Source organism: Vidua macroura, chromosome 5 (genome assembly GCF_024509145.1).
Source record: "Vidua macroura isolate BioBank_ID:100142 chromosome 5, ASM2450914v1, whole genome shotgun sequence".
Taxonomy (NCBI): Eukaryota; Metazoa; Chordata; class Aves; order Passeriformes; family Viduidae; genus Vidua; species Vidua macroura.
The window spans coordinates 65,701,225-65,711,245 of record NC_071575.1 but is presented as its reverse complement, the minus strand read 5'-3'; the positions used below and the strand labels follow the sequence as shown (position 1 = coordinate 65,711,245).

The 10,021-nt window shown below is 37.9% G+C and overlaps 1 long non-coding RNA gene across 1 annotated transcript; it reads left to right on the top strand.

The window, feature by feature from the left end:
* The first annotated feature begins 489 nt into the window (after positions 1–489).
* LOC128808225 (uncharacterized) lies at positions 490–7,029 on the top strand. Its single transcript, XR_008437412.1, has 3 exons — positions 490–565; positions 3,941–4,057; positions 6,897–7,029. It is a non-coding gene; the product is annotated as an uncharacterized LOC128808225 (long non-coding RNA).
* The last annotated feature ends 2,992 nt before the right edge of the window (positions 7,030–10,021 follow it).

Here is a 10,021-nt window from a genome sequence, read left to right as displayed (position 1 = left end):
TGATACCATCTAGGCTGTTTTTAAGCTTTGTATTGAACAATATTTTAGAAGTTAGAGTTTCAAGTTAGCAGTTTCAAAGTTGCTACTCTAGTTTTGCTTGCTCCATCATGCTGATGTTTTCCTCAGAGGAACCAAGAGTAGTTTGTGACACAACATGGAAGGACCTGCTCAGATTTAAGGTGCCTGCTCTTCATAGCTCACTTCTGCTGCTAATCCATAAATTTGCCCTGTTGATCATATTTTATCTGTCAACCCCACAGAAATATCTAGGAACATCTGGGTACACTTAAGTGGTCTTCTGTGCTAATCATTTGGAAAATGAAGTCACTGCTGAGACACCTGGCTCCCACAACCTCACTTGTCAGCAGAGAACTGTTGACGTTCTATACCACAGGCTTCTGCCATGTCATAAAAGCTGGCATAAACTCACATTGTCAGCAACAGAAAATAGCAGAACTCACTGTGTCATTCTGTCCTCTGACTGTCACTCAGAAGACCCTGTAGGTGTCCCATAGATACCCCATAGCTCCTGTGCTGAATCTGCCAGCCAGGTAGACATAATAAGGTATTTTATCTTGTTTCAGGGGATCCCTTTGCTTGGGTAACTGAATCAAGTTACTAATGTCAGATGGATCTTGCATTTCCTTACACTTGTAAATTTATCTTTCCAAGACATATTGATTTTTGCATCTAGCTCTGAGTATTCACAGTAGAAATAGTCTTGCCATGACGTAAACTGACCTTTACCTATGTCTCACATGACCAAGTTTTCTTTTCACATTCTTGACTATATTTTCACCTATTGCAGTGATTTGTGCAGGGTTTAAACTTATAATTAGAAAGAAACATTCCTGATGTTTAAAGTAGTAGTTCAGTCACAGTGAGTAGCTACTCTTGAGCAAATCCCACCAGGATGTTCTCTAAAGTAGTTGTTAGTGTTGCAGACACCTCTGTGTTGACTACAGAGGGATAGTGTTCTATAAAACACATGTACTATACTTCATGGATAATTTCTGTCCTTCTCTGCAGTCCTTTGGAAAATGGGTTTGAATCTTGCAGATCTGACAGTCCTATCGGATGTTGGGACATTGCCAACATCTGCCAGTTTCCCCATGTGCTCTTCCCCACTTCTTGCCTATCTTCAGACTCTTTGAGTTTTACTTTTGTTTTGCCTCTTATACTTCTGTGGACCCATGTTCTCAAAAATTCAGCTACAACTTTTCTCTTCTGAATACGTAATCTTCTCTGACTACATTCTGGAAAATAACAGGATTGTTTTTCTTTTAAGATTGAGTTGGGATGTTGTATCTCAGGTCTCTGAGCATCGTCATAATCTGTTCTCAAATTAGGGATTCCACAAAACCTTCAAAATTGCATGTCTGGTTTAGTAGCCTCAGAGGTGGTATAAATGCTTCAAAAATTTCTCCCAGTTTTTTATCTGTTATGAAACTGATATAGTTCTTTATTTTCTCTGAAAGTACAATATTATTTCAAATCTCTTTAGAACAGTTAGATAACAGTTCATTCTTCTTTCTGTAAGTGCAGGCTGCTAAACAAATGCAGCACTTCACACACAGCAAAATGGGGAAAACAGAAAACTTTTGCTCTTGTTATTTCTCAGTACTTCTGCATCCTATCTTGAAAAACAATGCATTTTCTCTTTGTGTATGTATCGTTTTTCTGGACAATTGCAGATGCAAAGGAATAACACTATATACTCATCTAATTGCAAAGGGATGCTGCCCTATTTTGCCATATTTTTCTTCTCTTCAAGCACATGTTTTCATATCTTATATCTACTTGTAATCCCATTGAATGCTTAGGGTTTCTGCGTAGAGTTTATAGGCTTGAATATAACAGCAGAGAAGTAAATTAAAAACTGTATAAAAAAGCGTAAGAGGGAGAGGAAGACAGAGAGAAGTGCTTATCATAAAGCTGACTTTTCAGTTTAAAAGCTGTCAAAGCAGAATGTTCCAGGGTGTTGGATTTCAGCTTTAGCAGCAAAAGTCAAAATAATTTTAAAAACAACTATTCACAGAACTAGCATATGTTTGAAGATATACACTGGGTAATTGCTTTGGGGGAAGAGCTTAAGGGAATGGAAAGATTATAGGATGTCTTTCCATTATGATTTTATTTTCTTTTTATGTATCTATATCTATATCCTTATTTGTGTTTGCGTGCATGAATGTGGATGATTAAATGAGACATCTTATTGATATATTTGCATACAAATGCTAACACACACATATATATATTATGAATATATATGCATATTTATGCATATTATGCATATATATGCATATTTATGAAGAAAGTCAAGAAGAAAGTTAATTTATCTGTGTATCTCTTACTGACCAAAGCAGACTTCTCTTAATCTACACACGATGATACACAGAATTAAGTAACATGAGAGGAGCACACTCTGTGTTTATTGCACAGAAGATAAATCCATATGCATAAGTTTGCTAATGTAGTAAGTAAACTATATGAAAGAGGGGTTCCAGAAATTAAGGAAAAAAAAAAAGCAGAAAATATTTATTTAATCAAAACATCTTTATCTGGAACATTTTAGAAAAAACAAAAATTCTTCCACAATCATCTTCTCTACCTCAGTCTTTCCAGTTGCATAAGAACAAAAGTTGACAGCTCTTTGTTCCTGAATTCTGCAGGAAATGTATGAATTTTTAAAACAAACCCACACCCCTTTCTTTTTATTGCATCTTTCCCACTGTGTCTTTTTCTGTTTAAAAATATCACATCTTGGTGTTTTCTGTCTACATAAGTATAGAGATATAGGGGATATATATTTTTTTACAGAAAATATGGAGCTTTTTTTTCCCCCAGCACTGATTGTCTGCATGCTCAATGTGGTGACACTCACAAGAGGGATAAATGTGGGATATTTGCCCTTTTAGAGTCTCCTTAGGATCTTTTTCATAAAAATGGATTATCTGTTTTCCATTTTCTTTTCTCATTATAACCTTTGTCATGTGTGTGGCCTCCCTGGGCTTTAATGTCTCTTTCTTCATGAATTAAAGGGGGAATTCTCCTTTTCTTTGACCTTTTCAGTATTCTGCACTTCAGTGAGGTGGCATTTCCACTCCTTAAAGACTACAACCTGTGCTGACTAATCAGCCAATCAAATGACAATTACAAAAGTAAAATCAATTACTGTTGCTGTTAAAGCCAAACCTCATCTGACATATTTTGGCCTCCTCTGCCATCATCCACTGGGAGGGTTAAAGCTCTAATGACAGGGCTATATATGGAAACAGGCCAGATCCTTTGACACATACTGCAAAACCTTTTACTTGACTAACACAAAGAGGAATTGAACTTCTGTAATGAGGAATTCAGGGGTTAAATTCAGTATTGCCTTAAGTCTTGTCATTTTGTGACTATCAGCAAGACATTACATGCAATTCCATACCCTCCCCAAAGAAAATATTTAAAACCATAATTGTTGAATTAATGTCTTCCTGTCTCCTGGAAGAGGATGCTGGAGCTGAGCACTTGATCTGCACAGGTCTTGCCTCTGACCCCTTTCAGATGATTTCCCATCAGAAATCTTTGTTTACCACAGTGTTGGCTACTTTCAGAAGTGGGCACAGTGTCTGGAATTTTAAATATGCTCTTGAGCCTCATATTTCCTATTAATCAACTGTTGGCAACTTCCTTTTCAGCAGACAAGAAAATGAAATCATCTTAGCGGCTTATAGGTATTACATACAGTAAACAGGGCAATAAGGGTGTCTCACCTGGGCAGCTGTTATAAATACCTGTTATCTTTGTTGACCTGAAAGACATTTAAGTGCGTGAAGAAAACTCTTTGAATTAGTCTTCCAGATATCCCTGTAGGCTTCACAATGTAAGGTATCTTCTGTTTGGTTGCTGGACTATTAGAAGTGCAGTCTAATTTTCCAACTTTCCTCTGCAGGCATCCAGGAAAGAGCATGTGGGAGGAAGAGTGAATTTCACTTATAATAGACTGGTTCTGAAGTTGGCTCCTGTTGCAGGAATTATTGTGCTGCTTTAAAATCTTGCTGGAATGGAGGTGATGACAGTGAAGACATTTCAGGGGAGGATGAGGATTTTGTTAACTAAATATTCATGTCAGTTGTTTTAGACTTGCTATTCTGTTGACCTGTTACAATCTTTATTTTTTACATGTGATCCTCCCTTATGTCTAAAATGGTTCTGTAAAGTCTTTACTGGAAGATGAAGTGTTACTTCATTGTGCTGATTTCCAGATATATTTTTGTTATAACCCCCAACAGCATTTAGAAAACTTTTCTTTAAGTCACGGATAATAATAATTTAGAAGACGTGAGTTGAACTGTTTCCTGGAAATCCCATTGGAGATCTGCAAGCAGTTGCAATCAGATTTCCTGGATATCATAGAAGAGATCTCATGGTCAAAAGACTGAGTTTTTCTTTGTATTATTTCCCTTTTTCCTCACTTCTAAATGAAGAGGTAATTAATTATCCCAGCATGTTATTATCATTCCTCGTGTGTAGCAAATACTCTCATAAATTGGATAGTATTTTGAGACAAAAGGCAAGATTCATCTCAACTATCTTGAAATAGCTAGAAGTTAGGGAGTTACTTTTAGGGTGAAATTCAGATTATTAAATTTAGTTGTCTGAAACCATCACCTGAATCTCAATCTGAACCACATGTCTGTCTTAGATCAGAGTAATCCCACCACAGCTTTCTGGTCTAAAACATGAATATCTTTCCCTGTAAATAAATTGCTAAAATGAGACACCTAGCTTTTAGATGAGACACCTCAGTTTTACAGATCATGTATGTCTCACCCCAAAAGCCAACATGATTTTGGGGTGATGTTTTCAAATATCGCTTATGGCAATCATCCTGCAAAACTTACACACAATGAAAATTCCTTCAGAATGTCCAAGTGTGATCCAAAGCCCTTTACAATCAGTGGGAGACTTGTTGATCCATTCTGGAAAGGCAGCTGTTTAAGAAGAAACAAACTTTGCTGACAGAATCCCCCTCTGCAGTAAAAAGAGAAGCCTGAAGGGAATGATCATGCAACAAGATCTATTTTGTCTGTTTGAGGAGTGCATGTCACTTATGCACTAGTATATTTTAGCAAACAGAGCATGTATTTTAGCTGGTTAAGCAGAACAAGCATCGCTGACATTCAGACAGCTCTCCCTTAGGGCTGCTAAGGACAGTTCATCTATCTATTGAAAATATATTTTCCCTCCACAGAAGATTTTAATAACTTGGAGTGAAGTCTGCATTGCACAGGGGTTGAGAACCCAACATTTGCATCACAGGGGTTGAGAACCCAACATTTGCATCATTCAGACTCATTGAGGTTTCCAGTGCAACTAAGTAACTCATAAAATTCCTTGAGAAAGGGCAATGTTATACTTCAGCATGCAAGATTGTTAACATGTCATGTTTTGTTTGCATAATTTGAGTGGTCTGTAACAGCATGGAGTTTTGAAACTTAATTTTTCTGTCAAAAATAAACATGATCTCTCCTCTCTGGTGGGCAGTGACAGAACCTGAGGGAAGAACACAACACACGAAGTTGTGTTGGGGGCAGTTTAGGTGAGATATTAGAAAAAGGTTCTCTCACCCAGAGGGTGGTTGGGCACTGGAAGAGGCTCCCCAGGGAAGTGGTCACAGCACCAAGCTTGGCAGAGTTCAAGAAGTGTTTGGACAATACTCTCAGGCACAGGGTGTGACTCTTGGGAATGGTGCTGTGCAGGGCCAGGAGCTGGACTGGATGGTCCCAGATCAGACATGCCAGCATGTAGCTGAAGCAGCTGCTGTCTCTTTGCTCCTTCTCTCCACACAGTTGTCACAGAGCCTTAGCACCCAGATATCATTTTTGGAGCCCAGGAAAGCACCAGCCCCCCTGCCATGGGCAGGGACACCTTTCACTAGAGCAGTATGTTCAGAGCTCCATCCAGCCTGGCCTTGAACATTTCCAAGGATGGGACGTTCCCTTCTCTGGACAACCTGTTCCGGGGCCTCCTGAACTTCACAGTAAAAAAATTTCTTCATAACATCCCATCTAAACCTACTCTCTTTTAATTTGAATCCAATCCCCCTTGTCGTGTCACTACAGGCTCTTGTAAATAATCTCTCTCCATCTTTCTTGTAAGCTCCCTTCAGGTACTGGGAGGCTGCAATTAGGTCACCTCAAAGCCTTTTCTTCTTCAGGCTGAACAATTCCAATTCTTTCATTGGAGAGGTCCTCCATCATTCTCATCATCTTGGTGCTTCCTCTGGACTTGCTGCAACAGATGGATGTCATTTGGGCTTAAGATAGAATGTATGCAAGCTAAAAATATATCTATGCCTAGAAATAGGATATTATGGAATAGCATTCCTAGCCAGTGGAATGAAATAAGTAACTTCAGAAGGCAAATCTTCCCACTTTCCTTCATTAATTTTATTAGGATGAGGTTGATCAGTGTCAGGGGGTGCATGTTTTATCACAAGATACATATACACTGCTAAAATTTGATGCAGCTTGGACTTTGATAAATAGCTAAAAGTGGCTTAGATCCAAAATATGAATAGTGTGGGAAAATTGGTTAATTAAATATTAAATATTAATTATTAATATTAATAATATATTTTTCTCAAATGGAAACCTCCAGAAATATATTAAAGAATAATCTATTTTAAGATCTATCAGGCTGGTTTTTTTGATGAGAGAAAAATATTTCCTCAACTAATACATTTTGTTCATCATTAGTGTAAGATAAGAGAGAGAGGAGGAGCAAGGGGATAAATGACTGGAGTACAAGGCTGTGCAGACTATATATATCTAATTTAGATATTTCAGACTATTATTTAAACTAGAACAAAAACTAGATCTCAGTCACTCTCTTATACCTTCCAGGCAGATGTATTTTTACGCCCATTCAGGACTTCTACGGGATATGGAAATCTTGTGAATACAGGAGCAGGGAGAATTGGAGAAACAGCTTGCTGGTCAGACACTAGGCCTATATGAAAATAGAAGACATAGTAGATGAGGTGATGAATCTCCTCATTGTGGAATAAATTCTGAAATCTATTCATTTTACAACTATGCAAGTTATACCACAAATGGACACAAAGAACTTTCTCCATATCATGAGGAAGAAGTTGCAGAGTGATTTTCTCTATAATTTGTTGCCTGTCCATTGTTTTGGGGCTCACTACACTAGAGATTAAAGCAAATTAACATACAGTCATTATCTTTCACGTCAGAGGAATGGTTAATACACTTCCAACATGGTGAGTATAAAACATAGACATATCTTTTGGAGGAAGAGCAAATAACAGAGCTCCCACATCACAGTCCTCCTCATCATTTTTCCCTAGGAAAAAAAGCCAGGGATTGTTCCTACAGAGAATCTAGAAGAAACATTTCTGGCATCAAATAATTCACCTCTTATTAAATTATATATTGTCAGTTATAAAATTACATAAATAACTGTAGAGCAGCCAAGTGAAAAGGCAGATAAAACCCAGTAAAAAGTGCATGAGAAAGATCTGTTTCCAAGAGTAGATTGACCAAACTTCCAGCTTCCATTTATGGTTTTCAAATAAATAAAAATAGTTAAAATTGTTTTTTCATTCAGATTTCTTCAGCACTTGGGAAATTACAGGACACAGAAAAGCTAAATTTATACAACTTCCACTTAATCTAAGCTTACTTAATTTTATCCAAGATAACTCCATTATTCTTTAGAATCAGAAGTATCACAATCAACACAATTGACTTCACATTAAGAATTTCTACAGATTTTTTTTTTTCCCCAGAATTGTTAAAAGATAAAGACAGGTATTTTATCAAAGCACTTCTGAGAAAGGGACAAAAAACATATTTTGATCTCTGGTCCAATTCATACAGAATAACCCTTTCCTTCTAATCCCATGTGGTTTCTTGGACCTTTACACCTGATTTTTTCTAATCTGCTGATGTTACATCTGGAAACGTCAAAGGATTAAGGGTATTTGGTTTGTATATCAGCATTTCTGATCTTTAATTTCGTTTCCGCAGCATTAGATAATGAAATGTATTTATACATTTCTTCTGGCTTGAAGCTCATTCTGTTCTTCACGGTTATCTTCTCTTGTGCACTTTCCTCTCTGCAGATCCACACTGCAGAACACTGCCCTTAGCAACTGCTCTTTCAGGAAGTAGGTACTATCCATTCTAATCTCTTGAATTCCAGGGAATTTTGGAAAACCCATGACCCTTGTAGCATTCTGCCAGGGAAAATGGGCCAAAGTTTGAGAGCAGATCTATTACGTCCATCAACCAAATTTATATCAGCTAGTTAGTAAATGCTTTTGGAATATGTACATCATGGTTAGTGCGGCGGCTACCTGCCACGACCTCAAGCAGTCGAGAAGCGCCGGCGAGCACTGTCTGTGTGAGGCCGAGTGGCCACCACGTGTGTGGGCACTCCAGGGGAACGGCGCCTGCCACCCTGGTAGTGCTGAGTGCTGCGAGTGGGTAACGCAGCTTTGGTAGCTTCACACGCTGAGAGGAGATGAAGAGATGAGAGGACACTTTGTTTGCGAGCCCAAAGAGTCTTTATTCCCCCAGGCATGGCAGGAACAAAGTTGCTCTCAGAGTGGGTGCAGTGACAAATGCTGGAGAAACACAAGATGGCAGCAGGTTAAAGAGGGGGCGGGCAGACAGGGGTGTAAATCTGTCTCGCCCAATGGGGACAAATGAGAGAGGGATGACATAGATTATAACAACCAATGGTAATATAACAGAGGTGGGCACAAAGTCCGGGGACAAATAGAAAGGCTAAGGTGGGGTGATTGATACAGAACTTTCTTGAAGAAGCTGTGGGTGGTTACAGGATTGACACCCATCAGGGAGTGACAAACCCTGACTGATGGGCCCAAATAAGGAGAAAACAGGGAGAGGTGAGGAGATTGACAGGTAATTGGGGATCCGAGTGGCAGGAACTCTCAGGGTAAACAACTTGGAACAAACCACTATGAGGGGAAAAATAGGGAAGTACAAGGAACAAGCCTAACTAACATTAATAAAACAACTGACTAAATAAAATCAAACCACAACAGGTTAGCCATCTTAGGCTGGTACAAAAAAAAAAAAAAAAAAAATATATATCATATTAAAAGAATGACATAAAGCATAGAATTTTCCATAGTAATTTTTGCAGTCTTGCTAGCACACATACACACATGAAGCAAAACAAACAAACAAACAAAAAAAAAGGCTTTATAACTAGTTAGAAATATTTTTCTTTATGATTTTTAAAAAATCATTTATCCTTTAAAGGTGTTATACCATTAGAATGCATTTCACAACCCAGCAGGTTTATGGCCGCAAAGCAGTAGCTACAATTTGTGTGGAAATAGCGGTGTACTAATGTGCTGGATAATATTCAGCATGAATAAGATTATTCAGGCTTCTGGGAGATGAAAAGCTTGATAGGCTGTGAGATATTAATAATGCTGCATTTGTTTTGGTGGCTGTGCCAGATTGCAACAAACTAATTTCAAACCATCTCAGGTCATAAAACAGTCTATAAATAAAGATTTAATTACGTAGTTCCTGAACTGTGCATTGCCTTTAAAATGTAGACTGACCAGCCTTAAGATAAAATGCTTTTAAAAAATGCTACTTTTAAATTTTTTAAAAACTTTTTCTTTATGAGAAAAACAGTGTAAAATATTGGTTCAGCTTCCTTGTTGCCTTTTTTGAGGAGAGATTCCAAGGAATGAACAACTAGATCTGTCCATTAATATGTTTTCTTGGTTCTGTGTTCTCTAAAATTGTGGATCTATGCTCCATAAGTTCAATTTTTAAGCATTTTAGGAGAGGGGAGGCTAAGATCTAGAGGACTGCATGAAGTTGTCCTTCTGTCCGTCCATGGTTTCTAGTGGACAGGCTTCTCCTTTTAAAGTGCCGTGTATAAAGTAGAAATCCATTTCTTATTTCTTATGCAGTCACCTCATTGCACTGAAGAACTAATAATACAGGATATTAGA